The 24,135-nt window shown below is 31.5% G+C and overlaps 1 protein-coding gene and 1 pseudogene across 3 annotated transcripts in view; one reads left to right on the plus strand and one right to left on the minus strand.

Moving 5' to 3' along the window:
- The window catches only part of LOC107455242 (neuropeptide CCHamide-1 receptor-like), a 330,478-nt gene that overhangs the window by 178,623 nt on the left and 127,720 nt on the right, over positions 1-24,135 (plus strand). The gene's annotated exons all lie outside the window — the stretch shown is intronic.
- On the minus strand, positions 2,826-4,774 carry LOC147801220 (uncharacterized; annotated as a pseudogene).

A 24,135-nucleotide genomic window follows, 5' to 3' on the forward strand; every position in this document is an offset into this window, starting at 1 on the left:
TATTGATGTTTTCATCAGTGTAATCCTGCGGAACTCTTCTTAAGACTACTCTAAGATTGCGTTCTGAGGGGAGGAGGTGGGTGTAGAAACCTATATCTTTTTCCTCTAGATATTGTCTAATTTTTCAATGAGTTATTTCAGACTTTGGTTTAATGTTATAATTACCATCAGACTCCTTAGCCTCATAGTCATCTATGTTGTTATTATTAGTATATTCATAGAATGCTTTATAGTCAAAATCACCTTTAATAATAATGGGAGGTGGTGTTAGTTTCTTTTTGGTTTGTTGGATAAATGGCTCATTATTTTCATTTCGTTTTGGTCACACAAATTCTCATCTATTGAGATAGGGGTGTATTCTTCCGTAGCTGCGTTTTTTGCAGCATTTTGTTTCTCAGGTGAAGCTTTTCTTTTCTTGTGGTTGTTTTCCACAGAGTTTTCGGTGTTAATATTATGAATGTCCATATCCATAGTATTTTCGTTTGCCTCCTGCTCAACATTAAGAATGCTAAATTTATTTGATAGGGATATAGCGGGGGGGGGGGGGTGATTCTTATCAATTATCATATGCTTTTTGGAAATTGGCTCTTTCAAAGCTAATGTCTTTCGTCTACCAGTGCGACCTTCGCTTCTTGAATTTATATTGCTAACAGTACTATTTTTGGATTCACAGTTCATCTGTTCGTTATAATAACTCTCTATCTGTTGGAGTCTGGAAATTTTGTCTCCGTCTTTGGTGACTCTATTAATTAATTGTTCTACGTAGCTGGCTAAAATACAGACAATCACCTGCATTTCCAGGGTTGCCACTCAAATCTGGAAAAAATATTCCCTGTGTTTTCCCTGAACTATTATACACAATATATTAAAAGGAAACAACAATTACTGTTCTCTTTCAATATATTAAAAGGAAACAACAAATACTGTGCTCTTTTGTGAGCTATATAGGGCTAACTATATTTATTAGTTTTAATTGGTGGGAAAACAGCTGAACATATTTAAATAATGTTATAGTAAGTGAAATAGTTTAGTATAGCTGAAATATCATGGCTAAATATCCCATAGATTACGCTTTGAGTGGGTACCATGTTTTAAAAGACAAAAATAAGAAGCAAAATTCCCTGTATTTTCCCAGTTTGCAAGGAAAAAAATCAAAATTCCCTGCATTTTCCCTGTTATTTTAGGTGATTTTTAAATTCCCTGTATTTTCCAGGTTTTTCCTGTTCTCCGTGTAGAGTGGCAACCCTGATTTCGTTGTCGGGGTTTCTATTGCTGATGATGTACTTTAGTCTATCCACTCCATATTTCATTTCCTCTAGATCTTTCACATTATCTTTAACCAGGATTTCTTCATCTAATCCCGATTTATTCTTGTTGGAAAAGCTATGTTTCATGCCTTTCCTAACCGTGTTGGATCCAACACAGCTCCCAGGCAGCCCGTGCGGTTCTGGCGTAGCCGTCTCCGTCGGTAATGCAAGGGTGCCGTATAGTTCCGCGACCCGTGGCCTAGACTCGGCCGCGTCTCCTATATACGTTACGGAGAGCCCTGAAAAGGGCTAGGGTGAATGGGTAGACATGGGAAGCAAAGGAACTGTAGTCGGGATGCCTGACCGTCCAACCCCCGCGACACTCGGACTGACCCACGGCTACAACCCTGTCGTAAAGTTCATCGTCGCTCATGATAAGAACCGGTTTTGCAGGAGAACCTTGCTCGACCGTGCCTGAGAAGAGAGTGGTGAAAAAAGAGAGGTGACAGAAAGAAATCTGTTCTGTTAGGTGGTTCGGGGTCCTGAGGCCGGAACGGCCCTTTATCCCTTCATCGTGTGATGAGAGTCTATGAGGTAATTCCTTGTGATTGGAATGAAAATGAGATTTAAAAGGTGAAAGGCTACATCAGTGGAGATGGGCATGAGTTGAGGTGTGAAGATCATCATTGTGATGGGGAGACCCCATTCAGTAGAGATTGAAGTAGGCTTGTGACTTCTTGATTTTTGAGGAGCTCCTGCAGTTCTTTCACAAGTGAAACCAGGCGATGAGCTGTGGATGCAGGTGTTTCCTTGAACTGTTGTCTTTTTCCACTGGGGAGGGCCTCGCACCCAGTGAAATTGGAAGTGTGGTTCCCGTCGAAGTTACAGCATTTGGCGGGAGAATTTCTGTCCTTTTCACATTGGTATGAATAGTGGAAGTCTGCACATTTCATGCATCTCGGCTGATTGGTACAGGAACGCTGAGTATGACCGTAGCTCTGGCATCTAAAGCACTGTATCGGCCGCCTCGAAATTTCTCGGTAGTAATGGGAATCTGCGTGATACTCTGGATGGAGAGTACCTTTTGCAGATTGGCCAGTGAAGTGATGATGAGGAAAAGGGGGAGGAGCCTATAGGCTCCACCCACCCTCTTCTTGAACTGGATAGCTCTATGGGAATTGATGCCTGATTTCTCTATTTCTAAAGTAATATCTTCAATTTTGAAGTCGCCTGGAAGCCCTCGGATGAGAATCTTTGCAGACTTGGGTGGTTGTTCTTCCTTGGGTCCCAAAGCAGTGACAGTAGTAGGCTCAGGCACTGTGAGGGATTCAGGAGTAGAATGGCTGTTAGTAGCACTGATTAGAGAATGTAGAGCAGAACTTCTAACGCTCTTCATCTGTTTCCAGCATATCGAATCTTTCACTAAAAGCGGGTTGCTGCACGGGCCTTTCGGTCCGCCGCTTCCTACCTCGGGTAAAACGTTGGTAAGACATGGTGCGCACAGAGCTAGTTTCAACACAACCGCACTCTGCAGAGGCTTGAGTCGAGCTGTGTGGGAAAGAAATGAGAGCAAGCAGGTTAAATATAGAGAAAGGTGACATCGCAAGAGGGTTTAGAGCAACGGCCAATAGGAGGGAAGGGTGCATGGATAACGACGAATAGGAAGCAAGGAATAAAAAGGTGGTTAGGTTCAATCATAGATTTCCAAACAGGAGAAAGATAAGGAACGCTGGATAGATCATTGACCAACACTTTTGGAATTTTCGAAAATATGACAAGTCTCGTAAAAATCTAAATCAAAAATTGAAGAACAATTTTGAATGACTTTAGAAGAAGAAAAATTAAAATTATGATTAGAGTCCCAACAATGTTGGGCAATAGATGAGCGTTTAAATTCTTGTTTTTTGACATAAGCTTCATGTTCCTTGACACGGCACTTTAAGGCACTCTTAGTTTGGCCAATATATGAAAGGCCACATTGGCAAATAATTTGGTATATACCCCAGCTTTTTCGACTGTCAATGGGCTGTTTGAGATTGGAAAATTTTATCTTATTAATGGGACTGAAAATAATATTAAAATCAAACTTCTTTAGGATATTAGCAACTTGCCGACTTATTTTAGGGAAATAGGGTAAAATGACTAAATTGTTAGAAAATTCTTTGGAAGGTTTATCGGTAGGCGATTGCTTAGTTACGTGTTTTTTAAATATTATCAATAATGTTAGGAGAATAACCTCTGTCATGAGCAATGACTTTGATGTAATTTAATTCTACATCAATAAAATCAATGTTAGAACAAATATTAACAGCACGGTAGACAAAAGACCGAAAAGTGGCAAGTTTTTGGTTGGGAGGGAGGGAGGATTTGTAATGAGGGGGAAGAGAAACAGCAAAAGATTTACGAAGGACAGTGGTATGGAATGAATTATCATTCCGAGTTACAAGAACATCTAGGAAAGGAAGTTTTTGATCAGTCTCTAATTCAAAAGTGAACTGAATGCAAGAATCAATGCTGTTCATAGCATTAAGAATTTGGTCTAAATTACAATTATTTTCATCTAACAAAGCAAAACTGTCATCAACATATCATTTATAAAAGGGGAAAGTTAAGATTTTGAATAGTTTACTTTCGAAATAATGCATGTAGATGTCACTAAGTATAGGGCTCAAAGGATTTCCCATGGCAAGGCCATTGGTCATACGGTAAAATTTGTTGTCAAACGCGAAAGTATTTTGTTTTAAACAAACACGGATGAGGTTAACATATTGGGAAAAATGATATTCCGAAAGACTAAATTTTAGACATTCTTAAGCCCTCTCAACAGGAACATTAGTGAACAATGATTTAACGTCAAATGAAGCCATCAAATAACCGTTAGGGTTTAGATTTTTAACTGCTTTAACAAATTCAAGGGAATTTTTGGTAGTGAAAGAATTATTACCAAGGAGAGGGGAGAAGACAGAAACTAAAAATTTTGCGAGTTTATAGGACGAGATACCAATGTTGGAGACAATTGGTCCAAAAGGAGTGTCAGCTTTATGTACCTTAGGTAAAGTATAAAATCTAGCGCAATGAGAAATAGAGGGAGTCAAAACAGACTTATGTCTATTGGGAACTAATGTTAATTAATGTTAAGCTGGTGTATATACCAAATTAATTGCCAATGTGGCCTTTCATATATTTTATTTTTTTATTTTATAACCGTCGTTGAACAGCCGACCCAATTTCATGGATTTACGACTACTTACGTTCAACTCCGTAGCCTTGTAATTTTGAACCAATCCAGAAGACAAGGAAACTCCTGGATCAGTACCCCCAGAGGTATTGATTTGTTGTGGGAACATGGAGGACTTTGAGACTCGACAGATTTAACGTGCATCAGTCACCATTTACTACACGGGGAGTCTTCGGCCGGCGAGGATCGAACCCACGACCTCTTGGATATGGGCCCAGCGCCCTACCGACCAGGCTATCCCGGCCCTGGCCTTTCATATATTGGCCAAACTAAGCGTGCCTTAAAGTACCGTGTCAAGGAACATGAATCTTATGTCAAAAAGCAAGAATTTAAACGCTCATCTATTGCCCAACATTGCTGGGACTCTAATCATGATTTTAATTTTTCTTCTTCTAAAGTCATTCAAAATTGTTCTTCAATTTTTGATTTAGATTTTTACCAGTCTTATCATACTTTCGAAAATTCCAAACTGTTGGTCAATGACCTATCCAGCGTTCCTTATCTTTCTCCTGTTTGGAAATCTATGATTAAACCTAACTAACCACCTTTTTGTTCCTTGCTTCCTATTCGTCGTCATCCATTCATCCTTCCCTCCTGTTGGCCGTTGCTATAAACCCTCTTGTGACGTCACCTTTCTCTATATTTACCCTGTTTTCTCTCATTTCTTTCTGTGACAGGATTCTCTCTTAAGACTTCAAGGAGTGAGGTTGTTTTATGACTGAGCTCCAGAGCGGAAATGTCTTCCTATCAGAGATTCGGACGAGGCAGCAAGCGAATGTTTAATTCAACGCCTCCGCCTATCTTAGATCATGATGCTATTGAAAAAGATTGTCACGGATAAGCTGATTAAACAGCTTCTCCGGACAATATTGATATGATGATCAACCGCTGCAGAAATGCCATAGTAGAATATGAAGGATACCTTAAACGACCTCGTGATAACAACGACAGTTCGTATGAGAACAAGATCAGAATGGAATATCAACTCGAACACTACCTGATGATCAAAGAGGAATGGGCTGCTAAGGAATCAACTAAGCCTGAGGAAGCTAAAAAGATGGAAACTACAAACGCTGAGACTGAAACTCCTGAGCAGACTGAGCCTTCTTCGACTCCGGTAGAAAAGATGGATATCCCAGAGACTGAAAATATGAACTCCACACCCAGCTTAAAGACTGCAGAACTACAACAAAATCCTACTGTTATGGATACAACAGAAACTCCGGGTTTCCCCGAAAGGAAGAAAAGACGAAAGAAAAAGAAGCTCAAAACTTGCGGCAACTCGGCGATGCAAATCGACTTAGATTCAGACGGGGAAAGAAACCACCCAGATCCAGAAGTAGCTCCCGCTACTCCAGCGATATCAGCACCGGCGGAGAAAGAGGAAGAAACCGAAGCCCTGGTGACGGTGGACCCTCCCACTCCAACTACATCTACTATCAACTCTTCGAGTAAAAAGCTAAAGACCCTTATTAGAGGACTGAATATAGACTCTGATTTCCAAGAATTGGAAAAATATCTGAAAAACTTTGGACTTTTACCAGAGAAAATAATTCAACTCAAAAGAAGGAGTGGTCAGGAGCTTAGGCCTCTCCCACTTTTTCTGGTCATCCAATCGGACAACAGCGACTCCAGAAAAATCTTCAAAATCAGCTCAGTTCTAGAAAAGCCAGTGAGAATAGAACTCTTCCGTGGAGGAAAATTCCAGATACAGTGCTACCGATGTCAAAAATTTGGACATACGCAACGAAACTGCCTTTCTACCAACCCTGTCTGCATGAAATGCGCCGGAGCACATCTCACGTACCAGTGTACGAAGCTTAGAACAACCCCAGCCACCTGTGTAAACTGCAATGGTGAGAACCCAGCCTGATTTTCGGGCTGTGGTGCAAGACCCAGGAAAGCGCCGAAAAATAGAAAAGCCCGCCCAGTGAAAGCCACAAATAATGCCAGCAGATTCCTAAACCTCTTCAAGGGGATGAAAGAACTCTTGCAGGACGAAGAGCTTGTCAAGCTCCTTCGTTCTCTACTTCCTGAGCCCCAAAAATGATCTTGGACTCACTCTCATTCAGGATATTATCTATCCTGATTTCACAGTTCACCGCTGTGAATCACTTTTATTTTATTTTATCTCATTTATATAGGTACATATGACTTCTTGTTTTACGTCTTACCAGAAGCGATGAATCAATTAATGGCGCTTCGCGCCAATACGCTGAGATACCACCTATATCTTGCATCTTGCATTTCTTTCTGTTGCACCTTATCAGATACGGTCAAGCAAGGTTCTCCTGCAAAACCGGTTCCTATCATGAGCGACGACGAACTTCACAGCAGGGCTGCAGCCGTTGGTCAGTCCGAGTGTCGCGGGGGCAAGACCCCCGGACTGTCGGGCATCCCGACTACAGTTCCTTTGCTTCATGAGTCTACCCATTCAGGGTAGACTCATGGCTCAGGGCTCTCCGTAACGGATATGGGAGGCGGCCGAGCTTAGGCCATGGGACGCGGAACTATACGACACCCTTGCAGTGCCGACGGGGACGGCTACGCCAGAACCACACGGGCTGCCTGGGAGCTGTATAGTATCCAACACGGTTAGGAAAGGCAAAGAATTTAGCCTCTCCAACAAGAAAAATTTGGATTAGAAGAAGAAATCCTAGTTAAAGATAAAGTAGACAACTTGGATGAAATGAAATATGGAGTGGATAGACTGAAGTACATCATAAGCAATAGGAATCCCGACAACGAAATGCAGGCGATTATGTCTATTTTAGTCAGCAACGTAGAACAATTAATAGATACAGTCACTAAAGACGGAGACAAAATTTCCAGGCTCCAACAGATAGAGGGCTATTACAATGAACAGATGAACTGGGAAACTGAAAATATTACTGTTAGCTAGTTAAATACTAAGAGCGAAGGTCGCTTTGGAAGGCGCAAAATACTTACTCTAAAAGAGCCAATATTGAAAAAACAGATATTTATAGAGAGGAATGCATACCCCCACTTCCCCTAACAAATAAATTTAGTTTACTAAGTGAAGAACAGGATACTAATGATAACCATATGGATAAGGATAATCAAAATGATAACTCCGAAATTTCTCTGGATAACAACCACAAAAAAAGAAAAGCTTCGCCTGAAAAACCTAATGCTACTAAAAAAGCAGCTGTTGAGGAAAACACCCAAATAACTCTGGAAAATAATACAGGTGAACTTGTTGCTAATGAGGCTAATGAAGCATTCATGCTACCAGTCAGAAAAAATATTAGACCTCCTATTATTATAAAAGAGCGTTTGATTATGAAACTTTCTATGAATTCGCAAAAGAAAATAATATTACAGATTATGTAGCTAAAGAATCTTGCGGAATTTTTACTATAAAACCAAAAACTGTAAAAGCTCATAGAGATATCAGAAAATATCTTGAAGAGAAGGAAATAGGTTTCTACACCTACCTCCTCCCATCTGAGCGCCACCTTAGAGTGGTCATAAGAGACGTACCACACGGATATTCAAATGATAATGTCCACGAACTTCTATTAGATCATAACTTCCCACAAGTCATAAGCGTTAGACGAATGACTAGAAGAAGGAATGGAGAAACTGTTAATCTCCCACTCTTTATTGCTACGTTAAAAAGAGAGGCAAACTACAAAGACATTTATAGTCTCAGGCATATGAATTATTTCAGAGTCAGAGTTGAAAATTATAAAAACAGATCCAGCACAGTGCCACAACTGCCAAAATTTTTATCATTCAGCATCTGCTTGCCATCTCCCACTGAGATGCGTAAAATGTGGCGGCGATCACATAACCAGCGCATGCAATAAACTAAAGGAAGAAAAACCAAAATGTTGTAACTGCGGGTAAAATCATCCCGCAAATTACAGAGGCTGCTCTAAATTTCCACAGCTAAAAGGCAAGAGCCCAAAAATGCAGAAAGGGCCTTTCATAATAAGTCCCATGCTGAAGCTGTTAAAAAATCAGAAACAGACGAATTAAGAAATATCGTCAATGAAGCTAAAAAAGTTTTAAAGGACTTAAGCGATCTTGTGGCCATTGTCCACGCAGCAAACAGACTACCAACCCTTAGTGAAGCTATAGAAAAATTAAGCGAGGAAAAACAAATAGCCCATAATGGATAAATCAAATATTAGATGGAAACCAATACAAATAATGCTTTGGAATGCTGCGAATCTTACTACTAAATTTTCGGAATTTATTAACTTTATCCACGACCACGATATAGACATAGCATTTGTTACTGAGACCCTCTCAAATGCTGCAAATAACTTTAAAATTGTTAATTACAATACATATAAGACTCATAGAAAAATATGCCGTGGTGGCGGTACTGCTATCTTCGTAAAAAGAAGCCTAAAGACTACCATATTTAGTAATACTACAAAAGACAGATATGAAGAAACCTCAATTTTGCTCAATCAAAATAATTAAGACTTCATTAAGTTTTCAAGTTTACATCAATATATAATAAACCTGGCAATATCATTACAGAAGATGAAATTAATTCCCTACTCCCAAATAACATGAACTGTATACTTGGCGGTGATCTAAACGCCAAAAATACTATATGGAGTGCCAAAGTTAATAATTTTTATTTCCAATGGCAGACATGAAAGACAAATTTGTAGCTGAGAACAATATAAAGAAAGAACAAAAAACGGGAACAAGAGCTACAAAAAGAAAGAGTCTATAGGTCTGTAATAATACACCTCGCCCGCCAATAACGTTCCCACACGGGCCCAGGAGGAAGTGCAGGGCAACGTCTCAGATGGTTAGCGTCCATTTCGTCTTGTAGGTTACATAATGGACAAAAGGGGCTTCAAAAGATTTTGATTCTAAACAGGTATTTTGATAAACAGTCATGGCCAGTGGCAAGGCGAAAAAGGGCCACAGATTTTTCTCTTGGCCATGACGGAATATCAATACCAGAGTCAATAATAAAAATAACAAAATTTTTATTATTGAATTTATTGGCAATAGGTCTTGCCACTAAATGGCACTTTCATTTTTTTTGCATACTTTATTATCATGGAATAAGCTATATCTATACCAAATTCCATTTATTTATATTCCGTATTTTTTGAGATATTTGGGAAAATGTCTTCCATCTCTTTATTTTGTCGACCAGTGTATTTAAGAAATATAATAAAGTTTTACGAAATCTTTTTTTCTGATAAATATGACGTTTTTATGAGTCACGTGTAGAAACACCCTAATTAAGTTTTCAAAAAATTTAATATTTGCGCATTTAATTACTTGAATTTTAATACAAAACAGTATTTTTTAAATGATTCGGAAAATATTCAGCTAAATTCTTTTACATTGCAGAAACATTTGTTACCCTATTCTGACAAATAAATATATCATAAGTTTACTAGATTATTCTTTTGCTATAAAATTAAAATTCAGTTAAAACAGCATTTAAAAATCAAAAATAAAATTTTATTTTATTAAAACCCATTTGAGTATTTATTTATTTTTTTCATATTTCTACACCTTCACCAGTACACTGAGAAAATAGTATGGTCAAAATTACCAGATTATAGTAAAATTTACCATGTTTCTGGCTTCACCAAAAATCACGGTAATTTTCACCGAAGCACTTTTGCAAAGATTTTAGTAAAATTAATAATAAAAGATGATTTTATAATGTGTAATAAAACTTGGTAATTGGGGTAACATTTTGAAATTTTAACGTGATACCTTAGAGCATGGCATAAAAACTATTTATTCAATTAAGTTTACTTTTTAGCTTTGGATTTTTACTAAAAGTATAGTAATTGAATCTATGGATTTAAAAATCAAAATTTTTACTAAACTGTTATCATATGTATGTAAAAATTGCCAAATGAATGGCTCAAATGCCTTAGTTTTATTAACCAAAATTTTGTTTTTTTACCAAACATGTCATTACCCCACAGTGCGGTGATTTTACTAGAATTTTTTCACCATGACATGAAAGGGATGGTAAAACAGGGATAGTGCAATTCTACAAAGACTATGTCACACAAACGAGATAAATATATAGTCAAAAGTAACAAGGTTCAATTGATAGTAAGAGTTAAAAGAAATAAAGAAATGTTAATGATTTTCAAATATTTGAAAACTATGGTGTTTGTGATTTGAAAGCGTAGATTTGAATTGAATTTAACAATAAATTATTCTAATCACTAACCAGCGAATGTATAACAAATCTGGGGTCGTATAAATTTTTTTTAAATTTTGGACTGTGGTATTGAAAGTGTGCATCAAATACTTTCAAAGGCAAATGCTAACTTGACAGAAAAGTGTTTCTGAATTAAATCGTTAGAAAATAAAATATAACTTTAACAACATTAAAAAAAAGTGTGAACATTTTATCTTGTCCAGACCTTGAATTTATTCATTTTTTAAATTTCAGAACCGTAAGTATAAATACAATCAATTTAAGATTAGATCGAATTTCTTAAGTCAATAATCTAATTTCTCCAAGCTGAAACTTTTTGGATCTCTAAGTGATTTATATCAGTGCTGCTTATTTCTAAACAAATACAAAGCAGGGAAGTATTAAATACTTTACCTGAAAAAAGTTCTGCTTTGATTAAATTAAATCGCTAATCACACATTTTATCAAGAATAGATTTTTTATTGAACATGTTAATAACAAAGCAAAATAGCGAAATAATATAATGTAATAGTTGGAGAATACGGTATAGTATGAAATTATATTAGTACAGGGTGTCTCAAAATAGATCGAAGATTTGAAAAAATAAAGACCCAGGTAGAAATAAACAAGAGTAATATAAGGAGAAACAAATTATAGTAAAATTACCTTACTCTATGGTAATGATATTTTTAGTAGAAAAAAAAACATAATTCTCGGTAATAAAATCAAACAATACAGCATTTAAACCATTCATTTGGTAAATTTTTTTTCCGGTTATATGGAAACGTTTTAGAGGAAATTCTGGCTTTCGAATTTTCAAAATTATAGTTTATATTATCACACATTTAGTAAAGAATTACAAAACCGAAAAGCAAATTTAACTTAACAGATAATTTTCACGTCATGCTCGGGGATATCATGATAAAATAACCGAATCTTACCACACTTACAAAATTTTATTTCATGCTATAAAACTATATTTTATTGTTTATTTTACCAAAAGCATTGCCGAAGTTATTTAATAACAATTTCCGAGCATTTTGGTGTTCCCATAGAGCCAAGAAACTCGGTACAATTTACAATATTCCTGTGTTCTGGACCATTTTTTTCTCAGAATGGAAATGTAAGATTGCTGCGTTGTACTTATAAATTTGCACTGTAAATTGGAGCAAGGACAAGTTGGACACTTTTCCAAGTTTAATACAAATCTTTACTATAGTATGGTTACACTTGGCATTTCGCAATGGTAACAACAAATTGGGTGACATAATAATTTAATATGCAACATTATTTTAACAATAAGCTTAAGCTTTTTGCCTCCATTGTGTTTTGTTTTTCTGTATTAAAACTGCTGATACCGAATTCCATTGTACGTCATCCATTTTCCAAATGCAAACACGTTTTTTTTTACATTTTCAATTTATGGTAAATCTTTTATATGGTTCTAAATATCTCATTAGTTAGAGAGCTAAATGTGATCTTTTTTCGTTTATATATAATACTGACTGATAGCTTTTAAATAAACTACTTACTGTAGAGAAATCGGTTAGTGCTTTGAGAAATGTAAGCACTTGTTCGAGTTTCTACGCTGTTGGAATTAAATCAGGAAACGTTTGTAGTAAATACTACTGTAAAATGTAATAACTACAATACTACATCTTTAAGTGAAAATTCTGTGGGAAATTAGCCTACAGTAGCGTTTATAACTCTTCAGCCATTATTATTATATAACTTTTTTCAGGGTAATGGCTGTTAATACAATTAACTTTAAAAAGATAAGTAACTCTTTTAAAATATTCTAGCAAAAACCATGCTATATTGGAAATATAACGCTGTTTTGAAGGAGGAATATTTTTTTTAAATTTAAATCAAATTAAAGTAAAATTCACAAGCTAGAAACCTTCGTACGCCATAGTGGATTTCCGTTTATAAAGAACTACGGCATCTTTTTGTTCATCCATTATGACGTCCTGACCAGTTTTCCATTAAATGTATTTCATCTCAAGAAGAAGAAAAAACGACCCCATTTTTTGACGTCACGGTACAGAGGTTAGTGCTTTAGCTCATAAAGCAGGTCTCCAGGTTTCAAATTCTGTTGATATGAGGTTTTTTCCTCCTAGTTTTTTCGACCGTACTTTTTTTCGATGAATATTGAATTTATTATGCATAATAGAACCCCAATTGCAGTTAGGTAATTGAAGCTAAGGTAATTGACTTTAGTTAAAGTATTTTACAAGTGAGAATTGTTAAGCAAACCTCTGAAATTCAATTGAAAAATTTCTTTGGTTGTTAAAAAAATTAGTTATCTTCAACATTTTCCTCCCTTTATATCGTTTATTCCCATCGAATAATATTTATTTTAATGTTTTATACAATTATATATAAAGATTGCATGGGAACGATTGCAAACAAAGACTTTCGAAATTGATATTTTAATTTTTATTGGTTTTGAATTTCTTATAACGTATACCTTCTTTTAAATAATACAATAGAAAATTCTAAATTACCTGACAACGGGTGAACCTTCAAGGTTGAAAGAAATCTGCATTATCTCGTACGAATGCATTTCTCACATTCTCTTTAATTGGTTAACCAAAAAAGAAAATTTATTTTATTTAAATTTAGTATTCAGAAGTTGAGCATTTTCAATTATAATTTAATCAAACTTTAATCAAATGAAATAGCTACTGCCTATTCTTGAATTTGTATATCTCTCGATATTAGAAAATCTAACTGCCACCCTTTTGGGTGTTCAACTTAACGTTTCATTTTATTTTGCTACACAAAATTTTAGAACTTGAGATCTTACTTTAGATTTAAAAACTTGAAATTACGATGGTATATAGAGAAAGGTAGAGGAGGGTACAATGGAGTAAAATATATTTACATTTAATTATTATTTCAAGAATTTAAAATGCTAAATTATAGGAAAAAACCCCATATGGTCTGCTCTACAGGCCCCAGGAATACACCTTCACAATTGAAATTTAGTATGCTGAAAGGGCAATATATATTTTTGAACTTAACACCATAACCTAACACCGAACTTAACACCATAGCTTAACACCTTAAGGGCCATATTTAATTTTTCAAAAGTTATTTCAAATTCAAATGCTTTTTTGCAAATTTTTCATTTTTTTTTCGTTGCCACACAACTATAAGACTTAGAAACTTGAAGTTAAGATGGGGTGTGGAAAAATATGTACAACCTAATAACAGATTTGACAATAGGTTCGTGAGTTTATAAACTGTTAAACTTGCAAGGGAAAAAGTACCATGTTTGGTCGATCCTGTTGAAATGCAAATACGGAGTTAAAATTTGACGTGTTGAAAGAGCTTTTTCTTATTTATGAACACAAATGTTTTGTTTCAAAATTTTTCACAAGTTTAATTGCTTTTTCGTTATTTTTTTAGCTTTTTGTCTTTAAATATTTCATAAAAAATTTATTTTACTCTCAGGAGATCTATCTATTTTATAAGAACATGCTCTAGAGTAAATGTGAAGCAAAAGCAGAAAAGAGAGAGGGAGAGAAAGATTACATGATTCCAGATATAAATCTAAACATTCACAGGGAAATTTTTTGAAATAAAAAAAAACTTAATTAAGAGCGTTCTATTTTTGAATTGTTAGATTCATCAACGAGTAAAATAACTTCGCATACATTTCCTCTTATTGAATCACACAATCTATTCCTTAAACTTTCATTGATATTCATCAGTATTTCTTTTTTATTTTATAAATATACTTTTTAAACTTAAAAGTAATACCACAGAGAAACTTAAAAATATGAGAGGAGAAAAAAATCGGGATTAATTTCCGTACTGTATGGTAAAGACATTTCGATAAAAGAAAATCATAATTCTTATAATAAAACTAAAATATGAGGTATTTAAACCCTTCATATGGTGACATTTTTCGTTCATATGATAACGGTTTCCGTTCATATGGTAACGGTTTGCCAGAAATTCTGGTTTTTAAATTATAGTCCTTATTACCACACATTTAGTAAAAATATAAAACTGAAAATTAAATTTAACCGAATAAACAGTTTTTATGTCCCTCTTTTCGAAAGAGTAATGATTAAATTACCAAATTTTACTATATTTACCAAATTTTAGCACATATTATAAAACAATATTTTGATAAATCGAAATCATTACTAAAGCCCTTCGGTGAAAATAAACGGTTTTTTTGGTGCTCCCATAGGGATAGAAACACGGTAAATTTTATCATATTGTATTGACCTTAATTTTTTCTCAATATACCAATGTTTTTATTTCATCAATAATACAATGCCGTATAAATGTTGTAACTTTAATTTGATAAGAGTAAAAATAAGAGTCTTTCAAAACAACTTCATGTTTCCAAATAGAGCAGTTTATCATCTTTTTAAAGACTTATGTATATTTCTGAAGTTACATGTTTAAACAGCAAAAATTTGAAAGAAGTATAAAAAAAAATATATTCGTTGTAGAATCTTGCACGTCACTCCAAGAAAAAACTAGCATGTCAGTAATATACAGCGTGGTTGGTGCGGCGAAAGTGACTATATCATGGAAAGTTAACCGGAGCTTATTTCTGCCCGACCGGAAGTTGCTTGTTTCTGCCACAACCGGAAGTTGCTTATTTCTGCCCGTATACTTATTTCTGCCAGCCTGTGGTGTTAGTTTAGGTTTCTGTTTTTAATTTAGTTTCGGTTTCTGTTTATTATTTAACTTATTAGTTTTCTGAGGGTGGCAACACTTATTATTTTTAATATTAGATTTTAACCGAATAAACAGTTCTTATGTCCCGCTTTTCGAAAGAGTAATGATTAAATTACCAAATTTTACCATATTTACCAACACTTATAAACTTTGTTATTTGGGGGAGAAATTGTATATTATGAAATAATGACGTCATCTTTTATTACGAAATAAATAAATGATATCATGCTTTTACTCTAGTGGCGCCATCTGTGTGAGAATGTTAGAAATAAAATAGCTTTAAATCTATTTTAACGTTTAAATCTGTTTTATTATTATTTATTAAATATAATTAAGGCTGAGGATCGAACTCACGCCAATCAAAAAGCCTTCGTGGGTCAGTAGTTGGATATCATAACCACTAACTTACAAATGCTTGCTAAGATATATGTAAATAAGTTAAACTTTTGTTTTCTGAACACGTGTATAAATGAAAAGGATTTGATATCGATATCATCCTACAGTTTCATCAATATATCTTCACTTAATCTTTGAGTTATTAAATAATTATTTCTGCCTCTTTATGCTATTATAACTTTCTCTGGATGGCAACGGTACTGACCATACACGTGTTAATTATTACGTAATAAATAAATGATATCATAGACATGCTTTTATTCTAATGGCTGCATCTGTACTTAAATATTAGAAAGAGAATATATTAATAACTCTTAATTTTAGTTATTTTTTAATATAAATATAGTTGATATAAATGACTGTAATTATTACTATCCTAATCAATATTAATTAATACATTTTAAATAAATTGATTCATTATTAAAATAAAAATTGTATTTATAATGTATGTCTACAGTGAATATTAAAAGTATTACACTTAAAGGTACATTAATTTTAAATCAATGAATGTTATTTTATAAGATTAGATATTTATCACCTTCGTTTGTATTTACGGCTATCAATATAGTCTTGTCATTTTGGAACCCAGAAGACAAGGGAACTTATAGATCTTGAGACAATACATGTCTTCGAAGAGGACTTTGTGAGTACCCATGTTATATGTGGAGGAAAACCACGAAAACCTTCTACACTTAGTACGACGACAAGTAGGGGACTTGGCTTCGTTAAATGCTTCATCATTTTGAAAAATACTAACATAAATAGCTGAAACTAGAGTTCGTTATTCATGCGAGAATTCGTATAGTATAATGTCATCTGCTTTTAATGAAGGAAACTATTACGTAATTAATTCAACTATGATTAAATTTATCGAATACGCAAATTATAACATAATTAATTAATCTATGATTTATTTAATCTATTACGCAATCACACAAATGAGGAAAAATGAATATCATATTAGCAATGAATGGTTGTTAGTTGAAAACTGGACAGATGACTTTGGTTTCACCTAATTTTTAATTTTGCAAGAGCTCCAACACGCATTAATATAGATATTTAAGAAATATAAATTTTATTAATTTTCTATAAAATCATTTACGAAAAAAATTATTATCTAATAAGAAACTAATCTATAACAATGTATCTACAGTGTTTATTCAATCGTATGTTTTATTAAAATAAATACATTAATAAACTTTCTTCATCTTTAAACTTACAATCTCATCAACTAATATAATTTAATTATTATATTAAAATATAAAAGAACTTATTTTTTAATCTCATGAAAAAACATTTGAATTAATTTTATTTTCTATTAGAAAATGAATAACGACATATTTACATTATATTATCAATTATATATTAAATTTCCTTAAAATTACAGATGAATTAATTTAAATCTAAGAAACATATAAGAGGAATTTTTAAAGCTATAAATTCATTTATATTCAAAACATATTCGTTTTTTATTATTTAATATTATAATAATGCAAAAAACTTACTTTATTTTCAAATTAAGAGTTAAAATTCAGAAATCATCTACAGTCTTTAACGGATACTGATTACAGATCTTGGGAGAGTCATGTTATCTATTTTCGCACAAAATTTTACAACGATAATTTTCTGTCCAGGACGTTTAGGGTTTATCCACGCCTTATCAATTGGTCATAATATAAAGTATAACATAGTGCTTCATACTTATTATAGAACGTGGGAGTACAACTATTTCTCAGAAAAATCAATTCAATTACCAGCGCATTTAGATGTAAATAAAAAAAATTTATAGTAAAAATAAAATTGTTACGAAACCTATGATGCATGCTCGCAGAAGTGCTTGGGTGAAACTTAGAATAAAGTGTTAATTTATTTTATTAAAATATATTTTGTCTTTGTTGATCATTTTCACAGGTGAAAAAAGTTTATATTATCTAGAAAAATTTACACCTTTTAATGATTAATACAAAAAGCTTCAGAAAAATATACTGAATTTTCTGAAAAACTAGAAAATTATTACAAAAATATAAAATGTTTGTTTTGAAAAAACTAGAAATTTATTAATATTATGAATTATTTTTTGAAAAAACTAGGAAATTATTAATATTATGAATTATTTTCTGAAAAAATTAGAAAATTATTAATATTATGAACTATTTTTTGAAAAACTGGAAAATTGTTTTCTTAGAAGAGAAAATTTTTTTGCAAAGACATAAATATTTTCTTTAAAGATAGAATTTTTTTTTATAAAAATAAAAATATTTTCTGAAATATTATGAAGTTTCCCTCAGTAATAAAAATATTTTCTGAAAAACTGGAAAATTTTCTTAAAAAAGTTTGAAATATTTTAACAAAACTAGCAAATTTTTAACAAGAAGTAGAAATATTTTCTTAAAAGAGAAAATGTTTTGTAAAAGCATAAATATTTTCTTAAAAGATAGAAAATTTTGTTAAAAAGTTCGAAATATTTTTATAAAATCAGCGAATTTTTAACAAAAAGTAAATATATTTTCTTAAAAGAGAAATTTTTTTCTAAAAACATAAATATTTTCTGAAAAATAGAAAATTTTGTTAAAAAGTTTGAAACACTTTTTCATTACGAATACTTAATACTGCTTTTTTGGTTGCTATCTTGTTTGGAAGAGGTAGGCAACTACTTGCTCTCAAGGGATTATATGTTGCTGTAATCATCTCCATATGTTGCTGTAAACATCTCACGGAAATGACCAGTAATAGTTTCCTCTTCTCCATCAACGCTTGTACGAATAAAATTTACTTTGCATATCACATACCATTTGATAAATCGATTTTCCATTAATTCACTTTCAATTATCTGTTTAAGTTTTGGATGCGTTTCATCAAAGAATATAAGTAAATCTCATGATGCTACCTCACTTGGAATAAGAGTCTCTTTCTTAAGCACTTCGAATGCATTTTGACAATTCTTTTTCATCTTTTTATTATTATTATTTGTGGAATGATCTATCTTCCTTTTTCTTAAACAAGACGGTGTGTGAATGGATCGGATATGATTGAGTAAATCAGATTTTAACTTAAAAGATTCATTACACAAATTAAATTTATGCGAAACTAAATGAGTCAGTAAGTGTCTCTTTAAATTATCATTTCGAAAAAAGTTCCATTTTACATTCTTCACATTCAAAAGTTTCTCGATTTTTCATGAGTTTTTAAATGTCAATTCAGGTTACACTTTTGATTAAACACCTTATCTCATAAAGGACATTTAAAATCTTTTTTCATTAGAGTGAATTTTCAAATTAACCATATTCTTTTTATACGGAATATTTTTCCACATATTTCACATATCTACGAAGTAAAATAAACGGTATTTGAATATCACACTACATTAACTCAATGAATTATTATAAAAAAACAGAAAGGTCTATTTTTTCCTTTGTTCTCTATCATTACTTACAGCAAAATAAATGCATGATCTTTCTTTCAAAATCAATTTTATATCAAAAACAGTAACAATCTTAACTATATACGCATATTGAAATCATCATAAGTTTTCAAAAATCCTCGAAACGTAAATATTCAACAATTTAAAGTTATGCAAAACTTAACTAGTAAAATTTCAAAAATAAAATTTGATTTTTAACAAAAAGTAAAAATAATTTCTGAAAACAGAAAGTTTTTTTGTAAAAACAATAATATTTTCTTAAAAGATAGAAAATTTTTAACAAAAAGTGAAATTATTTTCTTAAAAGAGAAATTTTTTTTGTTAAAACATGTATATTTTCTGATAAAATAGAAAATATTGTTAAAAATTTTCTATCTTTTAAGAAAATATTTATGTTTTTACAAAAAAATTTTCTCTTTTACAAAAATATTTTTACTTTTTGTTAAAAATTTTCTTTCTTTTATTTTTACTTATATTCTTTGATGAAACGCATCCAAAACTTGAACAGATAATTGAAAGTGATTTAATGGAAAATCGATCTATCAAATGGTATGTGATATGCAAAGTAAATTTTATTCGTACAAACGTTGATGGAGAAGAGGAAACTACCACTGGTCATTTCCGTGAGATGTTTACAGCAACATATAATCCTTTGAGAGCACGCAGTTGCCTACCTCTTTCAAAGAAAATAGCAACCAAAAAAGCAGTATTAAGTATTCATAATGAAAAAGTGTTTCAAACTTTTTAACAAAATTTTCTATTTTTTAAGAAGATATACATGTTTTAACCAAAAAAATTTCTCTTTTAAGAAAGTATTTTTACTTTTTGTTGAAAATTTGCTAAAAGGAAAATTATAAAAATATTTCAAACTTTTTAGCAAAATTTTCTATTTTATCAGAAAATATACATGTTTTAACAAAAACAATTTCTCTTTTAAGAAAGTATTTGTACTTTTTGTTAAAAATTTGCTAAAGGTTTTATAAAAATATTTCAAACTTTTTAACGAAATTTTCCATTTTTTAAGAAAATATTTATGTTTTTGCAAAAAATTTTCTCTTTTAAGAAAATATTTTTACTTTTTGTTAAAAATTTGATAGTTTTGTAAAAATATTTCAAACCTTTTTAACAAAATTTTCTATTTTTTCAGAAAATATTTTTATTATTGAGGGAAACTTTATAATATTTCAGAAAATATTTTTATTTTTATAAAAAAAATTTCTATCTTTTAAGAAAATATATATATTTTTGCAAAAAAATTTTCTCTTCTAAGAAAATAATTATCCAGTTTTTAAAAAAATAATTCATAATATTAATAATTTTCTAGTTTTTTCAAAAAAAATGTTTTATATTTTTGTAATAATTTTCTAGCTTTTCAGAAAATTCAGTATATTTTTCTGAAACTTTTTGTATTAATTATTAAAAGGTGTAATGTTTTCTTGATAATATAAACTTTTTTCACCTGCGAAAATGATCAACAAAGACAAAATATATTTTAATAAAATAAATTAACACTTTATTCTAAGTTTCACCCAAGCACTTCTGCGAGCATGCATCATAGGTTTCGTTACAATTTTATTTTCACTATAAATTTTTTTTATTTGCATCTAAATGCGCTGGTAATTGAATTGATTTTTCTGAGAAATAGTTGTACTCCCACGTTCTATAATAAGTATGAAGCACTATGTTATACTTTATATTATGACCAATTGATAAGGCGTGGATAAATCCCAAGCGTCCTGGACAGAAAATTATCGTTGTAAAATTTTGTGCGAAAATAGATAACATGACTCTCCCAAGTTCTGTAATCAGTATCCGTTAAAGACTGCAGATAATTTCTGAATTTTAACTCTTAATTTGAAAATAAAGTAAGTTTTTTGCATTATTATAATATTAAATAATAAAAAACGAATATGTTTTGAATATAAATGAATTTGTAGCTGTAAAAATTCCCTTTATATGTTGCTTAGATTTAAATTAATTCTTCTGTAATTTTAAGGAAATTTATCATTGCTAATATCATATTCATTTTTCCTCATTAGTGTGATTGCGTAATAGATTAAATATATCATAGATTAATTAATTATGTTATAATTTACGTATTAGATAAATTAATTCATAGATTAATTAATTACGCAATAGTTTGTGTCATTAAAAGCAGATGACATTACACTATACGAATTCTCCCAAGAATAACGAATTCTCGTGTCTGCTATTTATGTTAGTATTTTTCAAAATGATGAAGCATTTAACGAAGCCAAGTCCCCTACTTGTCGTCGCACTAAGTGTGGAAGGTTTTCGTGGTTTTCCTCCTCATATAACATGGGTACTCACAAAGTCCACTTCGAAGACATGTATTGTCTCAAGATCTATGAGTTACCTTGTCTTCTGGGTACAAAAATGACAAGACTACATTGATAGCCGTAAATACAAACGAAGGTGATAAATATCTAATCTTATAAAATAACATTCATTGATTTAAAATTAATGTACCTTTAAGTGTAATACTTTTAATATTCACAGTAGACATACATAATAAATACAATTTTTATTTTAATATTGAATCAATTTATTTAAAATGTATTAATTAATATTGATTAGGATAGTAATAATTACAGTCATTTATATCAACTATATTTATATTAAAAAATAACTAAAATTAAGAGTTATTAATATATTCTCTTTCTAATATTTAAGTATAGATGCTGCCATTAGAATAAAAGAATGTGTATGATATCATTTATTTATTATGTAATAATTAACACGTGTATGGTCAGTACCGTTGCCATCCAGAGAAAGTTATAATAGCATAAAGAGGGCAGAAATAATTATTTAATAACTGAAAGATTAAGTGAAAATATATTGATGAAACTGTAGGATGATATCGATATCAAATCCTTTTCATTTATACAAGTGTTCAGAAAACAAAAGTTTAACTTATTTACACATATCTTAGCAAGCATTCGTAGGTCAGTGGTTATGATATCCAACTACTGACCCACGAAGGCTTTTTGATTGGCGTGAGTTCGATCCTCAACCTTAATTATATTTGATAAATAATAATAAAACAGATTTAAATATTAAAATAGATTAAAAGCTATTTTATTTTTAACATTCTGACACAAATGGCGCCACTAGAGTAAAAGCATGATGTCATTTATTTATTACGCAATAAAAGATGACGTCATTACTTCATAATATGCAATTTCTCCCCCAAATAACAAAGATTATAAGTATTGCCATCCTTAAAATCTAATATATTAAAAATAAGAAGTGTTGCCACACTCAAAAAACTAATAAATTAAACAATAAACAGAAACCAAAACTGAAATAAAAACAGAAACCGAAACGAACACTACAGGCGGGCAGAAATAAGCATACGGCAGAAATAAGCAACTTCCGGTTGAATCAGAAACGAGCAACTTCCGGTCGAGCAGAAATAAGCTCCGGTTGACTTTCCATGATGACGTCACTTCCGCCGCACCAACCACGCTGTATACTACTTACGTTGTACAACATTTTCTTGTAAGCAAAAGCTGAAATTCATTATACTCAGAAATATGTATCGATTCGACGCGTATAGGGAGAAATATGCATCAGCAAAATTTTAACGTTCATCACAACTGTGTTGTTCCTACTCGCAGAACCTATAAATTCATCAATTTTAAACAGATTTCCTTGAAATTCAAAGATATTTATGTAACATTTGTAGTTTTTTCAGGCATAATAAGATTTTGTTTGTAATGTTGATTTTGGTTATATAAATGATAGATCTCGACTTTAAGGGATTGATTTTTTTGATAAATATTCCTCTAACTATTGGTTCAAAATGTTTAATAAGTCATAGTGTCTATGTGCAATGAAGCTACATCAAAAGTATACAAACTGTTAAATGTTTAAGTCGGATAAATATTGAAAGGGTTATCGATTCGGATGCTATTATTTAGGAATTTTACTTCGAAAGCCTTTTCAAATGTCTCCTAAAAATTATATTACTTAGCTTCCAATGTATTACACTTATAATTTTAAATTAACTCTTAAACAAACAAAAAGTAGACTAATGAATAGATAAATTGATATGTATCACTTCTAAATTGATTCAGCATTTCCTTGTAGTTTTATTTTTCTCATTGAGAAAATTCGCAACAGTATTAATGAAAATTCAGTCAGCTTTTGCTAGCTTAAAATAAAGAATGCTGTCAGCGAAATAATTTAAAAATCTCAATATAATTATATAAGTCAGACTGCTTTATTAACTAATAGTTAGACGGCCTTAGGTAACTTGAAATCAAAATGTTTTGAAAAGAAGCTTATTAATATTTTTCAACTATATTTTACCACAAATGAAATAGTTAATTATTTCCAATGAGTTCGGAATTTCTTTCGTGAATATTTCAAACTATTTGACGTAAAATAATAAAATCATTTTAAAAGTTTATAATGACATTGAGATTAAATTTTGATAGATCTTTTTAGAAAGTCTTCACTGAAATATAAATCAACTAATTACTCTTTTATATAGTTTATTAGGTGGTTTAATTTTAATTGTTATTAAATTAAATAATTTAAGACTATTGCAGTTTTGAGGCTTCATATTGCAGTTTTGAGGCTTCTACTTTAAGGTTGGTTTTCCACAATGGCGTATCAAAACGTCATTTCTAGAAAGGATCAGATAAGAAAAATTAACTAAACAGAATTTTTAAGGAGTGTAAAGGATTTCAATAATTTTATAAGCAGATGTTATGACTTACTTTATTCAGAGCAATTTGACACCAAGTACTTAGTAATTTTCAAAAATGTGGAGAAAGCAAGGGAAAAATTACAGAACAATGAAAAAAAGGGAAAAAAGAAAAATAATAATAAAAATAACAAAAAACCGGAAAGAAAAAAACGAACAAAAAATTTTAAAAACTTGGAAAATAAAAAATATGATCTTTTTATCAGCTCACACTATTAT

This window comes from Parasteatoda tepidariorum, chromosome 11 (genome assembly GCF_982258835.1).
Source record: "Parasteatoda tepidariorum strain Cologne lab strain chromosome 11, Ptep-v5.0, whole genome shotgun sequence".
Classification (NCBI taxonomy): domain Eukaryota; kingdom Metazoa; phylum Arthropoda; class Arachnida; order Araneae; family Theridiidae; genus Parasteatoda; species Parasteatoda tepidariorum.